The sequence below is a fragment of the Mus caroli genome, unplaced genomic scaffold (genome assembly GCF_978045245.1).
Source record: "Mus caroli unplaced genomic scaffold, Mus_caroli_1 scaffold_2, whole genome shotgun sequence".
In the NCBI taxonomy this organism is placed as follows: Eukaryota; Metazoa; Chordata; class Mammalia; order Rodentia; family Muridae; genus Mus; species Mus caroli.
The window spans coordinates 96,185,105-96,208,254 of NW_028227257.1; positions in this window are offsets into that span (position 1 = coordinate 96,185,105).

Sequence of the window (23,150 nt, forward strand, 5' to 3'; positions counted from 1 at the left end):
GCATCCTCTGCTACATATGCAACTGGAACCATGGGTCCTTCCATGTGTACTCTTTGGTTGATGGTTTAGTCCCTGGGAGCTCTGGGGAGGGGGTACTGGTTAGTCCATATTGTAGTTCCTCCTATGGGGCTGCAAAGTCCTTCAGCTCCTTGGGTCCTTTCTCTAACTCCTTCATTGGGGACCCTGTGCTCAGTCCAATGATTGGCTGAGAGCACCCACCTCTGTATTTGTCAGGCAATGGTAGAGCCTCTCAGGAGACAGCTACATCAGGCTCCTGTCAACATGCACTTCTTGGCATCCACATAGTGTCTGGGTTTGGGGACTGGGATGGATCCCTGGGTGGGGCAGTCTCTGGATGGCCTTTCCTTCAGTCTCTGCTCCACACTTTGTTTCTGTATCTCCTCCCATTAGTATTTTGTTCCCCCTTTTAAGAAGAACCAACGTATCCACACTTGGTCTTTCTTCTTCTTGAGCTTCATGTGGTCTGTGAATTGTATCTTGGGTATTCTGAACTTCTGAGCTAATATCCACTTACCAGTAAGTGCATACCATGTGTGTTCTTTTGTGATTGGGTTACCACTTGAAAAGGTCAGCATAGGAACTTTGGGAAGGTCATGAAACACTCACCCCTCTGGAAGGGAGAGGCTAATTAGCATTTCTCAAACCACAGGGTAGGAACAGACCTGCGGGTGCGGGTACATTCAGCAGGACTGACCATTGCTCACCTTCAGACAAGAGAAGTCCTTGTCACCTCATTCCCTAAAGATCAAACAGTTTAAAGGGTGCACTGTTCCACCAATCATACTCTGCCTAGTTGCTGATGCTCTGTTCTTCCCCTGGAAACCATATAAAAGCTCGCTGAACTGGTGCTGGGGGTCACTGCCTCTCCTTCAGGTCTGGGACACCCCCAGTGCACTGGAACAATAAATTCCTCTTGCTTTTTGCATTGATCCTGGCTCCACATGGTTCACTCAGGGGGTCCCTGGTAAGCTAAGGCTCCCCAGAGTCTTACACTCACTCAGGATATTTTCTAGTTTCATCCATTTGTCTAAGAATTTCATAATTTCATTGTTTTTAATAGCTGAGTAGTACTCCATTGTGTAAATGTGCCACATTTTCTGTATCCATTCCTCTATTGAGGGACATCTGGGTTCTTTCCAGCTTCTGGCTATTATAAATAAGGCTGCTATGAACATAGTGGAGCGTGTGTCCTTATTAACAGTTGGAGCATCTTCTGGGTATATGCCCAGGAATGGTATTGCTCGGTCCTCAGGTAGTACGATATCGAATTTTCTGAGGAACTGCCAAACTGATTTCCAGAGAAGTTGTACCAGCTTGCAATCCCACCAACAATGGAGGAGTGTTCCTCTTTCTCCACATCCTGGCCAGCATCTGCTGTCACCTGAGTTTTTCATCTTAGCCATTCTGATTGGTGTGAGGTGGTATCTCAGGGTTGTTTTGATTTGCATTACCTTGATGACTAAGGATGTTGAACTTTTCTTTAGGTGGTTCTCGGCCATTCGATATTCTTCAGTTGAGAATTCTTTGTTTAGCTCTGTACTCCATTTTAAACTAGGGTTATTTGGTTCTCTGTTGTCTAACTTCTTGAGTTCTTTGTAAATATTGGATATTAGCCCTCTATGGGATGTAAGGTTGGTAAAGATCTTTTCCCAATCTGTTGGTTGCTGGAAAAAACAATTTATATTTTGATTCTTTGATGTCTATGATATATTAGTTTGGAGCAGTCAGTGCTCTTAACCACTGAGCCATCTCTCTAGCCCCACAAAATATATTTTGTATTGTAATATAATAGTGATATAACTTAATAGCAACTTTATTTCCAATTATTTCAGGGTTACATTGATCATCAGAGATAATCCCAGGAAAACATTGAGAAAACAGTAGTGAGTTTCTCCCTTGTTACCTAACGTCTTTCCCTTTTGCTCCTAGAATGTCATTAGTCTTTCTCCTATCTGTTATAGCATAGAATTGATATATCTGATGCTTATAATTTAAATTATAGTATATTTTGTGTTTCATTATTCCCTATAAATTCCTCCCTGTAAGCTTTACCTATAGCTCCAGTTCTCAAAAAAGAAAAGACCCAATCTTTTAAGAAATGTTAGTTGTGAGGAAATCATTGCACTGTGTATTTCCTGGAACAAAGCATCAAAATACCATTACACAATGAGGCCGTCCACTTGAAAGCTGAAATTACCATAAACATCAGCACAGGGAAATGCCACATGCAGCCTGTGACACTAATTGAAGGAAATAGATAGCTTTATAAGACAGGGAAAAATAGCTGAAGTTGGTTATGATAAAATACCAATATCTACCAAAGTATTATTTTTGACTTGGGACTCTTGTAAATATATGAGAAAATCCCACCCCTGATGGCTGCAGCATTCAGTGGAGCTGACCCTGCACCTTGCCTGGGCAGCACAGTATGGCTGACCCTAGTGGCATGGGGATAGGAGAGCTGGCTCAGCCCCTTGTTGTTACAGCCTTGGATGAACTACCCTGGGCAGTGCTAGAGAACTCACCATGATGGTGTGAACGGTGAGAACTGGTGGGCTGACTAAGTAAGTTACCACCCAGACACAGATTCAGGGCTTTGAGTTGGCCTACCACACCATCTATCTCATCTATAAACTGCTGGAGCATATGGAAGGGCCAGTCCTGCAGATCCAAAGCTGTAGGATCTCTATGACACAGGGCAACAACAGGATACACTAGAGGAATCTCAGTAAGGATTCAATATTGATAGTGTAGCAGAAGCCAGAGGTCTTGAACCAGATCAGTGACTCCTTGCAATGAACATTTGCAAGATGTGTGGACAGAGGAGTGTATTGTGGGACATTGTGACACACTTCAGCTTTGATGACAAAATAGTTTTGTTTTTTGTTGCTTTTTATTTTCTATTTTTATTGTCTATCTAATTTTATTGTGGTTGCAGAATGTTGCAAGAGTAGAGGGCAGATATGAAGGGCTGGGGCGATTAATGGGATTGGAGTGCACAATGTAAAATTCACAAAGAATCGATAAAAAGTTAAAAATATATACTCAAGAAAATATTATTGTTCTTTGGAAACATACATTAAAATGTTGGGAGGTAGAGGTCTTGCCTCTGGGACTCACACTCAACTGGACTGTGGGAAAAGAAAGAACACAAAGGATGTCCAAAAACACGGCATGGCAGATAAAAAGTAACTGTCACACACCAAGGATGTCCAAAATGATGGCATGGCAGATATAAAGCTAGTGTCACAAAATCCATACAACAGAATGACCTGGGGAGCAACACAAAGACAACTGTAGTTATTATGTGACTTTTCCATAGAATTGAATCTTTCAAGGTAAAAAAAAACATAATAAACAATAAACTCTACCAATATACCATTAAAATAGAGCAATAAAGGGGTTAATTAACAAATAGAATACAAAATTGTTTTTGGATCATAGTAAGACTTGAACATTAATCATACCTCGTAAAGAGTTTATCAGAATATTATAACAAACACAAAGAGAAAAAGAGAAACTTCTCCTTCTAATATTACCCAACTAGAAATTGTAAGAACTGAATACTACAGAAGTCAAAACTTCATTTGAATGTCAGTATCTTACAAGTGTGGCCATCTTTCTTATGTAATGTTCCTTACTACCACTATTTTATTTAGGTTAAAAAAACTTATTTATTGAAATTCCAGCAAAGTGGAGAGAATGAATACATACATTTTTAGAGGTGCATGGGTCTGAACCCAAATCCCAGAAGAACCACTTTGTAATGAATTGCAGAAGTACTTGTCCTACTATGCATGACTTGTTCAGGTGCCATGGATGCCAGAAATGCCTGGAGCTGGAGTCACAGGTGCCTGGCAGCCACCTGATAGGGTGCTGGGTCGAACCATGAACTTACTTGGAGATCAGCAAGAGCTCTTCACCAGTGAGCCATCTCTCCAGACACCAGTATTTACTTTCACATTGTTAAACTGAATTACAGTCCCTACTGTAATTTTGAAAGCTCTGGTTTTCAATAAAAAAAACCAAATCCTTAAGAGAGAAGACACCTGGTTACCCACTTTTAGTAATTTCAAAAGCTTGACTCTAAGAATAAAGAAGGAAAGCAGATGTGGACCTAACGCAAACATTTAACACATAACCTATAATGTAGCATAGTAAATAATGGGTAAAAGTTGTTCACTTGTCCCAAAGGGGTACGATATGGACAAAACAGTGGAGGATGGAAGAATTCAGAAAGATGGCCAGAGTTTAGGCACTGACCTGAGAAGGTGCTAACTCAGACATCAGAGGTTTCAGTCTAGGTCTCTTTTCTCAAGCCTAGAACAAAAGGAAGCATAGGTGGCCCAGCACCCTAAACTTCCCCAAACACCCTTCAGAGGCCACCATTTACACTGCAAATCCAGATCAGCAGAACAAATGGATTCAGAGATACTTAAGGGCAGATGGACCACAAAGTGTCACACTCAATAGAATAACAGGCTAGTGACCAAAATTTGATGCTCTTCCTCTGTAACTTCCAGAAACAACATTTAACACCTGAGAGGATTGTTGTCCGTCAGAAGGGAGGAGATTGGAAGAGAATTAAATGTTTTTATGGAAGCGTTTGTTCTGGATCTTGGTTGAGAAGGAAGAAGAAGAATAGGGAGACCACAGACGGGTTAAGAAGCTAGGGTAAAAAAACTATGGGTAACCAATGCTAAAGGCAAAACTGAATCCTAGAATCAAGCAATATCAGGAAAGAAATACCTGAGTATAGACCTGGAGCATTGAGTTGGCTCCCTTGGAGTAAATGTGAGAAGGGAAAATGAACTCTTCTTACAAAGGGAAGACTGCCTTTGAATCAGTTGCAATCTATTTGGGGTAAGATGGAATAGTTCCAACTTACCTGGCCAAAGGCAAAACAAAATAATTCTTTCTGGAGAGAGAAAATGTAATCTAAAGCATAAAACCACAGCTAACATTTCCCATACACATTTCATCAGAAAACAAAAATTACAAATAGGTAGAAGGGAGAAAAATAATTGACCATAACTGAAACAAAAAGAAATCTGAACCTATAAAAGTAAGTGTACTGGAGCTTCCAGTAGTGTAATTAAGAGTAAAAAAGAAAAAAAAATAAAAAGTAGAAACTATATGTAAACATTAACTTACCAAAATGAAGAATGTTGGCCCCAAACTAAAAACTACAGTTCTGAAATTAAAAATGAAAAACAATATATTAATCACTCAATAGATAAAAGTTTTAGAAGTTTGGTTGAATCTGAAGAGAGAAGCAATAAATTAAAAGACAGCTCAGGAAAAAGAAAAATCAATGGATGCCAAAGACAAAAGGTGAAGTATAATTCAAATTGTACAACCATGTAAGAAGGTATCAAGTGCAAAGGCCAGCCAATCAGGAACTGTTTGGAATCTACACAAGAGAAGAAGAAAGAGTTTGAAGGAAAAACTAAGTTAAAAATAAAAACTGGATTGAATTTATTAAAACTTCCAAAACTTCAGAGAACATTCTTGCTTTAAAATGACTGGATTAAAGATAAACACAAATGCAAGCAAACAGGCTATTGGAAGGCGATAAATGTCTGGTTAAGAGGAAAATATACTTAGAAAATAAAAATCTATAACCACAACAAGTGTCACTTAAATATATTATCGACTGAAACAGTTTCATGCTGACCGTAGAAAACAAGATTCTGCTTGGCCATTCTATCAGCTGCACTTAAAAGAAATGCACTTTAAGAAGTAGGGACAGGAACATGATATCAAGCAGACATTACAAATAAATAAGATGACATAGTGCAAGTAATACTTTGTGAGAGACAAGCTAAGCAAATCTGTTTTATAATGAAAGTTGCTGAGTTACATGAACCATAGGCCACCCTCTTGGTCAGTAGCAGAAGTTAATATGACCTTAATATGATTCCAAGTATTAAAGGTGGAAAGAGAGTTAATGAAGAGCCTCTAGTGCATCCACGCAATGAGTGCAGGATGCACTTAAGCTACAGTAAGTTTGGTTGGAATTGATGGAACATTCACCAATTGTACAATTGTAGACAGTCCTCTTTGCCTTCCCATCCCAGCTTCCTTGTGGCAGTTGATTTGCTACCTACAGACCAGTTAGAACAGCAACTCACAACTGCTACCTGTTTTATAAGTCTCACATACAATGGCTGTTATGGGCACTATTTGTTTGACTGATATCTGCTGGCACAATACTGCCTACAAAAACAAAAAACAAAAAACAAAAAACTTTAGTCCTAAACAGTCCTACTGCATTGTTCTGCACTTGGGGGTTTTTAAACATGTAGTGAGGTCACTTTAATTAGGCATTTCCACATGTTCTAACAGTATGATGAACAAGGCAGATCAGAGACACCAAGTGTAGTCTCAGCTCTACTTACAGTTTGAACAGCACATGTAATAAAGTCCTTCTCTAAAATAGTTAATTCTTTTAAAAAAGTCTTCATGTTGTTATGAAAGAACTATTGCTAGAGATGGAAAAACTCAGACATAAGGCAGCTGCTTTGCCATGATCTCAGAAAAAGTAAGATAAGACCAAATGAATAATACCTTTTAAAGTCGAAGCCCAGTTGTCTGTCTATTGAAATCTCGTATACTCTAATAGACACACACTGAAGAGAAATATATGTATAGACAATGAAAAGGCTTATGTCAGGAAATAATGATAGAAATAAAACTGTGACAGTGACTTCAAAATCCAGTAATGATAGTTACAACCTTTGAAGTTTTTAATATTTAAAAAAATAAGATTTTATAGCCCCTCTTTTTATTCACAAATTATTATATTCCTAGCTAAGGCTGAACAGTCAACTCTGACTTCTCCTCAGGACCTGAGATACTATGCATTAATGCACTCACCACCATTCACTGCATAGAGAAGCTCCTGAGCTTCATACAGCCAGTGCAATTATGGTCTCATAGCAGCTATAAATACTCGCAATGGGCCTGACTAACACTGGGCCTGTCAACAGTCAATCAGGATATACTCCAAGAGGTTCTATACCTCCTTCCTGAATTATTAACTACTAGTGACTTCTGGGGGAGGGGCAGCCATTGTCTTCAGTTATGTACCCACTAATGAACCTCCAGGGACCTATGGATAGTGATAAACCTGTGGTCACACAGAAGGACCTGGTTAAACTCTGGATGACAAAACAACACAAATAAATGAATGTGAGAAAGGATGCAACAGTGTGGAAAGGAGAAAAATGAGGGCAAGGGCTGAGGGTTATTATAATGTATTGAAACAGGGTCTAAGGATAGAGTCATGTGAGGAAAATTCTGAGTGATTTTAAGAAAACTCCAAGAAATCAAAAAAGAGTCTTGTGACCTCAGTTTATTAAAAAACATGGAATTGTCCTTGGAATGCGACTTTGTGTTCCTCCCAAGTATAGTGGTGTTATAGTTTTGGTTTTGTTGCTGTGAAGAGACACCATGACCAAGGCAATTCTTATATGGGGCAACATATAATTGGGGCTAGTAGAGACTTCATTGTTTAAACACCTACTTTAAATGAGGGTTTTCAAATGCTTTGATTTCCTTTCTAGCCCACCATCCAAAGGTAGGGGAGAAAAGATGTTAAATAGGACAAGAGGATGTGGATCTGTTTAGAAGTAGTTCTTTGAGGAGGTTCCAATCTCCTTTTGTCAGGATACCAGCAGTTCAGTTCAGTAGTGCCAGGACACTAAACAGATGTGGGGCAATGGGATATGCACAGACAACTTGGTCTCTAGTCTAGCTGAGGTGTGGAACCCCAGTAAAACCCAGTGGTGATAATTTTCACCTACATGAGACAGAAGGCATTCCCTCATGTCTCCTGGACTCCTGGCTCCTGGCTCCTGTCGAAGTTACCACCCCCACAGCTCCCACAGGAGAAGTGTGTGGCTTTTAGTCATGTAGACAAAGTCCCAAGCTTCTGACCTTCAGGCTAGACTCCTCTCAGTTACCTAGCAACAACAAGATGACAAGCCCACTATAAGAGGGGCTGCTTGGCCCCTCCTCACTCTCTCTCTCTTACTCTCTAATCTCTTACTCTCTCTCTAACCTTTTACTCTCTAGCCTTTCCTCTTCTCTCTCTCTCCCTCTCCCTCCCTCCCTCCCTCTCTCCCCCCCCCCTCCCTCCCTCCCTCCCTCTCTCCCTCTCTTTCCCCCTTCCCTCCCTCTTGGCCATGGTCAGTCTCTCTCTCTCTCTCTCTCTCTCTCTCTCTCTCTCTCTCTCTCTCTCTTTCTACTTTGTCTCTTTCCCCATGCCTTTCTACAATAAAGCTCTAAAACCATAGACTATCTCTGTTCATCAAGGCCCGCTGTGCTTGGATGATGGGATAGGCTTTCTCCTAACAAGCTGTGCCAAATCTCCTATCAGAAGGCCTTCCTGTGCTCCAGCCATGGACCGGACTAAGGACTCTTGCCTGTGTGGGAACCTCTCTTCCTCTTCCTTTTCCCAAATACCCGGGACCCCTATTCTGTTCTCAGCTCCTCTGCAATATCCAGCGTGGGATGCCAGAGACTGAGAAGCTGGTATCAGGGGCTGCACCTTGTCCACCCCCTGCCATGTGGGGTAAGTGGCTTCACATAGCAAGATGCCCACCAGGGGCTGAGTGGAAAGGGTCTGGCAGTCCTCCCAAGTCTGCCTGCCTGGAGCACAGGAACTCTGGAGGGATGAGAACATTCTCTCCCTCCCATCTTTTCCCCTACACCCACAGCCCCACAAACAGAAATCAGCAGCAGTTGTATAATCTAGCAGAAACTACCAGGCCTCCATTGAATCTATGTGAGTCAGCAGGAGTGAGCAAGACCATCTGGGACACCAGAAGAGGTTCTCTGCCATGCCTCTCTCAACAGAGTAAAGATCATCAAAGATGCAAGAACAATGAAGTTTTGCAAAGCAAGCTATGCAAGCACACCTTCACTGTTTGTTGAGTCCTAATTATACTCTCTTTAAACATCATGTATCTTCCCACAGATCTTGCCTCAGCAAAACACCATGTGAGTCTGTATCACATGACACATGCAGAAACTTTGCACTTCAGGCTGGCCTACAATTTCAGTGGTTCAGTCAGTTATCATCATGGCAGGAAACATGGCAGCATCTAGGCAGACATAGTGCTGGAGAAGGATCTGAGAGTTCTGCATCTTGATCTGACTGCAGCCAGGAGAGACTAGCTTCCAGGCAGTTAGGAGGAGTGTCACAAAGCCTATCCCCACAGTGACACACTTCCTTCCACTAGGCCATACCTACTCCACCAAAGCCACACCTCCTAATAGTCCCAATCCCTGGGTCAAGCATATTCAAACCACCACAAGTGGACAGGAGTGGATTTACTTCAGATTATTCATTATAGCTGGTCACTGTTATTTGTTTATCCACATCCGTGGAAAAATGTGGCTTTGCCATATGTAGCTTGTCCTTGTGATTGTATATAGCTTGAATTCATGAGACCTTTACTCATCTGGTTTCTCTTAACCATTAGAGTATTAATTGTCTGATTCTCTGAATAAAATTGGTTACTGCATGAGACTTTAGTCCACCTTGGTTTTAGGCTCCATTCCCTCAGGTTCCACTGCCAGTGAGAGTGATTAACAACAGTGCACTATACACACATATAAAATTGCCAAGGATGATGTTTAATAAAAGTTACAAAAACAAGTAAATGTAATGAAAAAGAAATTATATAGAAAAATAAAAGACACAAAACCACATTTATGCACATGCAAATTATTCTAGGATCAACTCTCTATATTTGGGACAATGATTTTCTTCTCTCCAGTTCAGTATGTGAGAAAAAGTAAAGAAAAATAAGCAAAATGTTCCATTTTTTTCTGATATTTCTCAGGGAGAATGAGAATAGATTCCATGACATAAAAGAAAAATTATTGTTTTGGTTAATCATCCCGGCATTGAGAGGCAGAGGCAGATGTAGGCAGATATATGTGGGTTTGTTACCAGCCTGGTCTACACAGTGAGTTTTAGGATGGCTATATGTATTTGACACCAGTCTGGTCTACACAGTGAATTCTGGGACAGCCAGAGCTACATAGTGAGACTCTGTCTCAGGAGATTAAAAAAAAATCATGGAGATATCATCTAAGAATAAGAGTCAATACAACCACTCCTTCAGGGGATATTATATGTAAGCATGCATTTACATAATGAATAATTTTAGCTTTTGAGTCATATTTTAAATTCTGATGAAGATGAAGATTTGCAGAACTTGCATACTAAAGAAGACATCATTATTAAAGTTCAGTAAACTTTTGGATCATAGATCTGAATGCTCCTTTACCATATACTGCCTTCACTACGAAATTCAGAATCTTAAGTGAAATGCACTGATTGCTATGGATTTCCATTGATTCTCTTGGTAAACCAATTCAACCCACTTATTTCACCTGCTATTAGAGTCAACCTGCTTCAGATTACTCATTTTTTATCTGAACCCTTCATAATATAACAAATTTAACTTTCATTGTTGTTCTGGCTTAAGAAATAGGTAACTTAGATAAAGGAGGATTTAAAAAGTTTCCAGAACTCAATTCTTATTCTAAGCCATTCTATTAATGTAATTTTAATATTTAAAGAATTCATACTAGTGCCTTTCTGAAAAGTGATAATAATGGGCTAAAATAATCACCATGTTTAGCCTTCATGAACCTTGATCATGTGATTAAAACATTATTTTTAGTTGGTGTATGGGTACACTTGATGCAGGTGCCCATGGAGGCTAGAGGCATCTGATCCCCCAGGGCTGGAATACACGCAGCTGTGAAGCAACTCACATGAGGACTAGGAGACAAACTCAGATCCTTTTGCAAGAGCTGTCCACGCTCACCCCACTCAGCCGCCACTTCACACCCACTTGTGGAGCATCGGATGTTCTTTGTGTGTTATTGTTAAGACACACTCGTTATCACTCATGGTTAATTGAAATGAAAAAGTAATTTCAAATTAACAACTGACATGAATTCATTTATTCGTATAAGTTTCCCTCATCTTAGTCATTATCACAGTTCTCATGGTCATAATGATGAATTAATACCACTTACTTGAATGCATAGTTGCAGCAATATTTGCTGTTATTCAAAAACATCATTTTTACTGTTTTTCTATAAAAATGAAATCTCTGGTTTTTAGGTAAACATATGACCAGATGCATGGAATAAAAACAATGGCCTTTTAGAGCCTGTCTGCTAGATGTGGAAATGTGATTAACTTTTAAATGGAAATGAAGTGTATATAGCATCAAATCTCAGTGACACCATGAAATGCCTTTCCTCCCTCAGCACAGAGCCTTGCTGATGAACAAGCAATCTCGAGCATGTGAGTGACAATAACATTAAACATAACTCACACATACTTATCAGAGGTGACTTGGATTCTAGAATATTTTGCAAGCCACTGACTATACCACAAGTATCTTAAAATTGTCCGTGATTTGGAGTATTTGCCATAAAAATTCACAAATGGCACAAACCAGGGTTTCTTTCTTTTCCTTCCTTCCTTCCTTCCTTCCTTCCTTCCTTCCTTCCTTCCTTCCTTCCTTCCTTTCTTCCTCTCTCTCTCTCTCTCTTTCTTTCTTTCTTTCTTTCTTTCTTTCTTCCTGGAATCAGCCAAAGGAATATATTCATATCATCATATCTGATGTATGCTTTACATCAGAGGAGTTTTAACTAGTGGGATTGAAGAGAATTGAAAAGCAAGATGAAGATCTAAACAGATTACAAGCCACTGATTAAAATACACATTTTACCCTTCCTAGTTCGATTCATTGAATTAATAAGATGAGGAGCAATGCCTCTTTTCCCTGTAATATATAATGCCAACCACCACGACAGAAGAAATGAGCCATGATGAGAAGCATTCTAATAATCATTAATTCAGTTGAGAAGAATCAATAGTTGTTGAAGGAAGTTTGTAAAATTTCGATAAGGAATTGACAATGCATATGTTTCTCAAAGTATCTTCCCTCTAAAATAGTTCTGAATTAATAGAGAGAAACAATACAGAGAAAGTCTGGAAAACTTTAGTGCTGAGAGATGCTGTGTTACTCAATGTTGAAACCGACTACCAGTGTGGTGGAGAAAGTGGCTTGTAGGAGGCTCTGATGCTATCAACGTGCAGCCTCTATGCACATCCTGATCCTTTTAGCAGAGGCCAGAGGGCTGGCATGGCTGCTCCCCACCCAGTGTAGCTGCAATCAGAAAATGGCCACGTGCAAACTAGGAGTTGCATTCTTGCCAGCCCCTCATCGACCAGAAATTTCATCTTGGACTTCCCAGCCTACAGAACTAGAAGAAAATAAAATATATATGTAAATTATTTGATTGTGTTTACCAGCTCACTCTAAAATGATTGGATTATGGTTATGTAGAAAAATGTTCCCTTTGTGGGTGTCAGATGCTGAATATTTTCAATGAGAGAGAATACTGTTGACAACTTACAAATAGGCCAAAAGAAAAGAAAGAGGGCTTATTTCATTCCTATTCCTTTTCTATAAGTTTGAAACTGTTTTTTAAAATAAGTAGAAAATATGAATTCAGAATTCTTATAGGTAAAATGCAAATCTGGAAAGTATGTTGCTGAATTATTGTCAAAATACCACACAAAAATTTTATTCCTAGTAACACAGTCTTTTCTTATTAAAAGAGAATAGGGAATTCTATCTTCCTGACATAAAAAATATGACTAATACACATAGAGCTAATCTCTTGCAGAAATGTGGATAGTCAAGATGCTTGTGTTGAGAAGAGGTGAAGCTGATTCAAATGTGCAGTGGAGATTTGCTCAGATTCAATACTAACACAACACAAACTCTAAAAAGATTTTAGCAGAAAGAGAAAAATAGATGAAATGCATGTGGAATTACAGGGTGTCTCAAACAGACAAAACAGCCTTCAAAATAAAGTCAGAAGAGTCATAGTTCTCCATTCATTGCTCGAAAGAAAGTATTGATCATTTTGATATGTGTTACCATTCTCTTTCTTTTGATGTGGCAAATATCATTACCAAAAGCAATTAAGAGGAAGAAAAGATTTACTTGACTTATACTTTCATCAGCAGGGAAGTCATGGCAGGTGCTCAAGTGGGATCTTGAAGCAAGAAATCATGTAGGAAAGCTGCTCGCTCACAGGATTATGTTTAGTTAGTGAGCTTTCTTATACATCACCATAACCACTTGCATAGGGATGGTGCCACCTACAGTAGGCTTAGCACTCACATCAAACACCAAGACAATCCACCACAGATATGTCTACTGACCTATTTAATCTACACAATTTTCAAATTGAAGCTTCTCCTGCCAGCTGACTCTAGACTGTCAATAACTGAGTGATTTGAACACTATTCTTTAAGGACAGACATATATAAAAATAACACAGAGGCTCTTCCGGTCAGAAAAGCACCTGGGCAGCTGGGGCGCAGGGTCTGCTGACACTCACCAGCTACCCACAACACCCGCCACAGGATCTTAAGACTTCTGGTGAGTGGAGCACAGCTTCTGCTCCAATCCAATTGCGCGGGACCTGAGACTGCATTAGTTAGGGAAGCAGAAACCAGCCTGAGTAGGACCACAGGCCTCATCCGGCTGGATCAGCACCGGGGTAGCGGGAGCGCAGGGTTGCCTGACACCCGCCAGCTACCCACGACCCCCGCCGCAGGATTTTGGGACTGCTGGTGAGTGGAACACAGCTTCTGCTCCAGTCCAATCACGCGGGACCTGAGACTGCTCTGGTTGGGGAGAGAGAAATCCGGCCTACATAGGGCCACAACCCTCTTCCGGTCAGAAAAGCACCGGGGCAGCTGGGGCGCAGGGTCTGCTGACACTCACCAGCTACCCACAACACCCACCACAGGATCTTAAGACTTCTGGAGAGTGGAACACAGCTTCTGCTCCAATCCAATTGCACGCGGGACCAGAGACTGCATTAGTTAGGGAAGCAGAAAACCGGCCTGAGTAGGACCACAGGCCTCTTCCGGCTGGACCAGCACTGGGGTACCATCAGCTACCCACGACCCCCGCCGCAGGATTTAGAGACTGCTGGTGAGTGGAACACAGCTTCTGCTCCAATCTTTAAATAGTGACAACGATAACAACTAACCCCAGAGAATACCAGATGGCGAAAGGTAAACGTAATAATCTTACTAACAGAAACCAAGACCACTCACCATCATCAGAACCCAGCACCCCCACTTCGCCCAGTCCAGGGCACCTCAACACACCGGAAAAGCTAGACACGGATTTAAAAGCATATCTCCTGATGATGATAGAGGACTTCAAGAAGGACTTTAATAACACACTTAAAGAAATGCAGGAGAACACTGCTAAAAAGGCAGAAGACAATAAAGAGGAAGCACAAAAATCCCTTAAAGAATTGCAGGAGAACACTGCTAAAGAGTTACAAATCCTTAAAGAAAAACATGATAACATAATCAAACAGGTAGAAGTCCTTACAGAAAAACAGGAAAACACATCCAAACAGATGATGGAAATGAACAAAACCATACTAGACCTAAAAAGGGAAGTAGACACAATAAAGAAAACCCAAAATGAGGCAACACTGGAGATAGAAACCCTAGGAAAGAAATCTGGAACCATAGATACGAGCATCAGCAACAGAATATAAGAGATGGAAGAGAGAATCTCAGGTGCAGAAGATTCCATAGAGAACATCAGCACAACAATCAAGGAAAATGTAAAATGCAAAAAGATCCTAACTCGACACAGGGCCACAAGCCTCTTCCGGTCAGAAAAGCACCTGAGCAGCTGGGGCGCAGGGTCTGCTGACACTCGCCAACTGCCCACAACACCCGCCACAGGATCTTAAGACTTCTGGTGAGGGGAGCACAGCTTCTGCTCCAATCCAATCGCGCGGGACCTGAGACTGCATTAGTTAGGGAAGCAGAAACCGGCCTGAGTAGGACCACAGGCCTCATCCGGCTGGATCAGCGCCGGGGTAGCGGGAGCGCAGGGTTGCCTGACACCCGCCAGCTACCCACGACCCCCGCCGCAGGATTTTGGGACTGCTGGTGAGTGGAACAGAGCTTCTGCTCCAATCCAATTGCGCGGGACCTGAGACTGCATTAGTTAGGGAAGCAGAAACCGGCCTGAGTAGGGCCACAGGCCTCACCCGGCCGGATCAGCGCCAGGGTAGCGGGAGCGCAGGGTTGCCTGACACCCGCCAGCTACCCACGACCCCCGCCGCAGGATTTTGGGACTGCTGGTGAGTGGAACACAGCTTCTGCTCCAGTCCAATCACGCGGGACCTGAGACTGCTCTGGTTGGGGAGAGAGAAATCCGGCCCACACAGGGCCACAAGCCTCTTCCGGTCAGAAAAGCACCTGAGCAGCTGGGGCGCAGGGTCTGCTGACACTCGCCAACTGCCCACAACACCCGCCACAGGATCTTAAGACTTCTGGTGAGGGGAGCACAGCTTCTGCTCCAATCCAATTGCGCGGGACCTGAGACTGCATTAGTTAGGGAAGCAGAAACCAGCCTGAGTAGGGCCACAGGCCTCACCCGGCCGGATCAGCGCCAGGGTAGCGGGAGCGCAGGGTTGCCTGACACCCGCCAGCTACCCACGACCCCCGCCGCAGGATTTTGGGACTGCTGGTGAGTGGAACACAGCTTCTGCTCCAATCTTTAAATAGTGACAACGATAACAACTAACCCCAGAGATTACCAGATGGCGAAAGGTAAACGTAATAATCTTACTAACAGAAACCAAGACCACTCACCATCATCAGAACCCAGCACCCCCACTTCACCCAGTCCAGGGCACCCCAACACACCGGAAAAGCTAGACACGGATTTAAAAGCATATCTCCTGATGATGATAGAGGACTTCAAGAAGGACGTTAATAACACACTTAAAGAAATGCAGGAGAACACTGCTAAAAAGGAAGAAGACAATAAAGAGGAAGCACAAAAATCCCTTAAAGAATTGCAGGAGAACACTGCTAAAGAGTTACAAATCCTTAAAGAAAAACATGATAACATAATCAAACAGGTAGAAGTCCTTACAGAAAAACAGGAAAACACATCCAAACAGATGATGGAAATGAACAAAACCATACTAGACCTAAAAAGGGAAGTAGACACAATAAAGAAAACCCAAAATGAGGCAACACTGGAGATAGAAACCCTAGGAAAGAAATCTGGAACCATAGATGCAAGCATCAGCAACAGAATACAAGAGATGGAAGAGAGAATCTCAGGTGCAGAAGATTCCATAGAGAACATCGGCACAACAATCAAGGAAAATGGAAAATGCAAAAAGATCCTAACTCAAAACATCCAAGAAATACAGGACATAATGAGAAGACCAAACCTACGGATAATAGGAGTGGATGAGAATGAAGATTTTCAACTCAAAGGACCAGCAAACATCTTCAACAAAATTATAGAAGAAAACTTCCCAAATCTAAAGAAAGAGATGCCCATGAACATACAAGAAGCCTACAGAACTCCAAATAGACTGGATCAGAAAAGAAATACCTCCCGACACATAATAATCAGAGCAACAAATGCTCTAAATAAAGATAGAATACTAAAAGCAGTAAGAGAAAAAGGCCAAGTAACATATAAAGGCAAGCCTATCAGAATTACACCAGATTTTTCACCAGAGACTATGAAAGCCAGAAGATCCTGGACAGATGTTATACAGACACTAAAAGAACACAAATTCCAGCCCAGGCTACTATACCCAGCCAAACTCTCAATTAACATAGATGGAGAAACCAAAGTATTCCACGACAAAACCAAATTCACACATTATCTCTCCACGAATCCAGCCCTTCAAAGGATAATAACAGAAAAAAACCAATACAAGGACAGGAACCACGCCCTAGAAACAACAAGAAGGTAATCCCTCAACAAACCTAAAAGAAGACAGCCACAAGAACAAAATGCCAACTTTAACATCAAAAATAACAGGAAACACCAATTTCTTTTCCTTAATATCTCTTAATATCAATGGACTCAACTCCCCGATAAAAAGACATAGACTAACAAACTGGCTACACAAACAAGACCCAACATTTTGCTGCTTACAGGAAACTCATCTCAGAGAAAAGGATAGACACTACCTCAGAATGAAAGGCTGGAAAACAATTCTCCAAGCAAATGGCATGAAGAAACAAGCTGGAGTAGCCATTCTAATATCTGATAAGATTGACTTCCAACCCAAAGTCATTAAAAAAGACAGGGAGGGACACTTCATACTCATCAAAGGTAAAATCCTCCAAGAGGAACTATCAATCCTGAATATCTATGCTCCAAATACAAAGGCAGCCACATTCATTAAAGAAACTTTAGTAAATCTCAAAGCACACATTGCACCTCATACAATAATAGTGGGAGACTTCAACACACCACTTTCACCAATGGACAGATCATGGAAACAGAAACTAAACAGGGACACAGTGAAACTAAGAGAAATTATGAATCAAATGGATCTGGCAGATATCTACAGAACATTCTATCCTAAAACAAAAGGATATACCTTCTTCTCAGCACCTCATGGTACCTTCTCCAAAATTGACCACATAATTGGTCACAAAACAGGCCTCAACAGATATAAAAATATTGAAATTGTCCCATGCATCCTATCAGATCACCATGGACTAAGGCTGATCTTCAATAACAAAATAAATAATAGAAAGCCAACCTTCACGTGGAAACTGAACAACACTCTTCTCAATGATACCTTGGTCAAGGAAGGAATAAAGAAAGAAATTAAGGACTTTTTAGAGTTCAATGAAAATGAAGCCACAACATACCCAAACTTATGGGACGCAATGAAAGCATTTTTAAGAGGAAAACTCATAGCTCTGAGTGCCTCCAAAAGGAAACTAGAGAGAGCACACATTAGCAGCTTGACAACACACCTAAAAGCACTAGAACAAAAGGAAGCAAATTCACCCAAGAGGAGTAGACGGCAGGAAATAATCAAACTCAGGGGTGAAATCAACCAAGTGGAAACAAGAAAAACTATTCAAAGAATCAACCAATCAAGGAGCTGGTTCTTTGAGAAAATCAACAAGATAGATAAACCCTTAGCCAGACTCACTAGAGGGCACAGGGAAAGCATCCTAATTAACAAAATCAGAAATGAAAAAGGAGACATAACAACAGATCCTGAAGACATCCAAAACACCATCAGATCCTTCTACCAAAGGCTATACTCAACAAAAATGGAGAACCTGGATGAAATGGAGAAGTTCCTAGACAGATACCAGGTACCAAAGTTGAATCAAGATCAGGTTAATGATCTAAACAGCCCTATATCCCCCAAAGAAATAGAAGCAGTCATTAATAGTCTCCCAACTAAAAAAAGCCCAGGACCAGATGGGTTTAGTGCAGAGTTCTATCAGACCTTCAAAGAAGATCTAATCCCAGTTCTTCACAAACTATTCCACAAAATAGAAACAGAAGGTACTCTACCCAACTCATTCTATGAAGCCACAATTACTCTGATACCTAAACCACAAAAAGACCCAACAAAGATAGAAAACTTCAGACCAATATCCCTTATGAATATTGATGCAAAAATCCTCAATAAAGTTCTTGCTAACCGAATCCAAGAACACATCAAAACAATCATCCATCCTGACCAAGTAGGTTTCATCCCAGGGATGCAGGGATGGTTCAATATACGGAAATCCATCAACGTAATCCAGTATATAAACAAACTCAAAGATAAAAACCACATGGTCATCTCCTTAGATGCGGAAAAAGCATTTGACAAGATCCAACACCCATTCATGATAAAAGTCTTGGAAAGATCAGGAATTCAAGGCCCATACCTAAACATGATAAAAGCAATCTACAGCAAACCAGTAGCCAACATCAAAGTAAATGGTGAGAAGCTTGAAGCAATCCCTCTAAAATCAGGGACTAGACAAGGCTGTCCACTTTCTCCATACCTATTCAACATTGTACTTGAAGTCCTAGCCAGAGCAATTCGACAACAAAAGGAGATCAAAGGGATACAAATTGGAAAAGAGGAAGTCAAAATATCACTGTTTGCAGATGATATGATAGTATATATAAGTGACCCTAAAAATTCCACCAGAGAACTCCTAAGCCTGATAAACAGCTTCGGTGAAGTAGCTGGATATAAAATTAACTCAAACAAATCAATGGCCTTTCTCTACACAAAGAATAAACAGGCTGAGAAAGAAATTAGGGAAACAACACCCTTCTCAATAGTCACAAATAATATAAAATATCTTGGCGTGACTCTAACTAAGGAAGTGAAAGATCTGTATAATAAAAACTTCAAGTCTCTGAAGAAAGAAATTATAGAAGATCTCAGAAGATGGAAAGATCTCCCATGCTCATGGATTGGCAGGATCAACATTGTAAAAATGGCTATCTTGCCAAAAGCAATCTACAGATTCAATGCAATCCCCATCAAAATTCCAAATCAATTCTTCAACGAATTAGAAAGTGCAATCTGCAAATTCATCTGGAATAACAAAAAACCTAGGATAGCAAAAACTCTTCTCAAGGATAAAAGAACCTCTGGTGGAATCACCATGCCGGACCTAAAGCTCTACTACAGAGCAATTGTGATAAAAACTGCATGGTACTGGTATAGTGACAGACAAATAGACCAATGGAATAGAATTGAAGACCCAGAAATGAACCCACACACCTATGGTCACTTGATCTTCGACAAGGGAGCTAAAAACATCCAGTGGAAGAAAGACAGCATTTTCAACAAATGGTGCTGGCACAACTGGTTGTTAACATGTAGAAGAATGCGAATCGATCCATTCCTATCTCCTTGTACTAAGGTCAAGTCTAAGTGGATCAAGGAACTTCACATAAAACCAGAGACACTGAAACTTATAGAGGAGAAAGTGGGGAAAAGCCTTGAAGATATGGGCACAGGGGAAAAATTCCTGAATAGAACAGTAATGGCTTGTGCTGTAAGATCGAGAATTGACAAGTGGGACCTCATGAAACTACAAAGCTTCTGCAAGGCTAAAGACACCATCAATAAGACAAAAAAACCACCAACAGATTGGGAAAGGATCTTCACCTATCCTAAATCAGATAAGGGACTAATATCCAATATATATAAAGAACTCAAGAAGGTGGACTCCAGAAAGTCAAATAACCCCATTAAAAAATGGGGCTCAGAACTGAACAAAGAATTCTCACCTGAGGAATACCGAATGGCAGAGAAGCACCTGAAAAAATGTTCAACATCCTTAATCATCAGGGAAATGCAAATCAAAACAACCCTGAGATTCCACCTCACACCAGTCAGAATGGCTAAGATCAAAAATTCAGGTGACAGCAGATGCTGGCGAGGATGTGGAGAAAGAGGAACACTCCTCCATTGTTGGTGGGATTGCAAGCTTGTACAACCACTCTGGAAATCAGTCTGGCGGTTCCTCAGAAAATTGGACATAGTACTACCGGAGGATCCAGCAATACCTCTCCTGGGCATATATCCAGAAGATGTCCCAACCGGTAAAAAGGACACATGCTCCACTATGTTCATAGCAGCCCTATTTATAATAGCCAGAAGCTGGAAAGAACCCAGATGTCCCTCAACAGAGGAATGGATACAGAAATTATGGTACATTTACACAATGGAGTACTACTCAGCTATTAAAAAGAATGAATTTATGAAATTCCTAGCCAAATGGATGGACCTGGAGGGCATCATCTTGAGTGAAGTAACACAATCACAAAAGAACTCACACAATATGTATTCATTGATAAGTGGATATTAGCCCAAAACTTAGGATACCCAAGATATAAGATACAATTTGATAAACGCATGAAACTCAAGAAGAATGAAGACCAAAGTGTGGACACTGTGCACCTTCTTAGAATTGGGAACAAAACACCCAGGGAAGGAGCTACAGAGACAAAGTTCGTAGCTGTGATGAAAGGATGGACCATTTAGAGACTGCTGTATCCAGGGATCCGTCCCATAATCAGCTTCTAAACGCTGACACCATTGCATACACTAGCAAGATCTTGCTGAAAGGACCCAAATATAGCTGTCTCTTGTGAGACGATGCCGGGGCCTAGCAAACACAGGAGTGGATGTTCACAGTCAGCTATTGGATGTATCACAGGGCTCCCAATGGAGAAGCTAGAGAAAGTACCCAAGGAGCTAAAGGGATCTGCAACCCTATTGTTGGAACAACATGATGTACTAACCGGAACCCTGGAGCTCTTGTCTCTAGCTGCATATGTATCGAAAGATGGCCTAGTCGGCCATCAATGGAAAGAGAGGCCCATTGGACTTGCAAACTTTATATGCCCCAATATAGGGGAATGCCAGGGCCAAAAGAATGGGAATGGGTGGGTAGGGAAGTGGGGGGCGCTATGGGGGACTTTTGGGATAGTATTGGAAATGTAATTGAGGAAATTATGTAATAAAAATATTAAAAAAAAAAAATATTATATACCTTGTAGACCCTAACGAAACATGAGTTGAGATGGCTGTTAATGTATTATTTGTGTGATAAAATATTGTGACAATAAAAAAAAAAAAAAAAAAAAAAAAAAAGATCCTAACTCAAAATATCCAAGAAATACAGGACATAATGAGAAGACCAAACCTACGGATAATAGGAGTGGATGAGAATGAAGATTTTCAACTCAAAGGAACAGCAAACATCTTCAACAAAATTATAGAAGAAAACTTCCCAAACCTAAAGAAAGAGATGCCCATGAACATACAAGAAGCCTACAGAACTCCAAATAGACTGGACCAGAAAAGAAATACCTCCCGACACATAATAATCAGAGTAACAAATGCTCTAAATAAAGATAGAATACTAAAAGCAGTAAGAGAAAAAGGCCAAGTAACATATAAAGGCAAGCCTATCAGAATTACACCAGACTTTTCACCAGAGACTATGAAAGCCAGAAGATCCTGGACAGATGTTATACAGACACTAAAAGAACACAAATTCCAGCCCAGGCTACTATACCCAGCCAAACTCTCAAATAACATAGATGGAGAAACCAAAGTATTCCACGACAAAACCAAATTCACACATTATCTCTCCACGAATCCAGCCCTTCAAAGGATAATAACAGAAAAAAACCAATACAAGGACAGGAACCACGCCCTAGAAACAACAAGAAGGTAATCCCTCAACAAACCTAAAAGAAGACAGCCACAAGAACAAAATGCCAACTTTAACATCAAAAATAACAGGAAACAACAATTACTTTTCCTTAATATCTCTTAATATCAATGGACTCAACTCCCCGATAAAAAGACATAGACTAACAAACTGGCTACACAAACAAGACCCAACATTTTGCTGCTTACAGGAAACTCATCTCAGAGAAAAGGATAGACACTACCTCAGAATGAAAGGCTGGAAAACAATTTTCCAAGCAAATGGCATGAAGAAACAAGCTGGAGTAGCCATTCTAATATCTGATAAGATTGACTTCCAACCCAAAGTCATTAAAAAAGACAGGGAGGGACACTTCATACTCATCAAAGGTAAAATCCTCCAAGAGGAACTATCAATCCTGAATATCTATGCTCCACATACAAAGGCAGCCACATTCATTAAAGAAACTTTAGTAAAGCTCAAAGCACACATTGCACCTCATACAATAATAGTGGGAGACTTCAACACACCACTTTCACCAATGGACAGATCATGGAAACAGAAACTAAACAGGGACACAGTGAAACTAAGAGAAATTATGAATCAAATGGATCTGGCAGATATCTATAGAACATTCTATCCTAAAACAAAAGGATATACCTTCTTCTCAGCACCTCATGGTACCTTCTCCTAAATTGACCACATAATTGGTCACAAAACAGGCCTCAACAGATATAAAAATATTGAAATTGTCCCATGCATCCTATCAGATCACCATGGATTAAGGCTGATCTTCAATAACAAAATAAATAATAGAAAGCCAACCTTCACGTGGAAACTGAACAACACTCTTCTCAATGATACCTTGGTCAAGGAAGGAATAAAGAAAGAAATTAAGGACTTTTTAGAGTTCAATGAAAATGAAGCCACAACATACCCAAACTTATGGGACGCAATGAAAGCATTTTTAAGAGGAAAACTCATAGCTCTGAGTGCCTCCAAAAGGAAA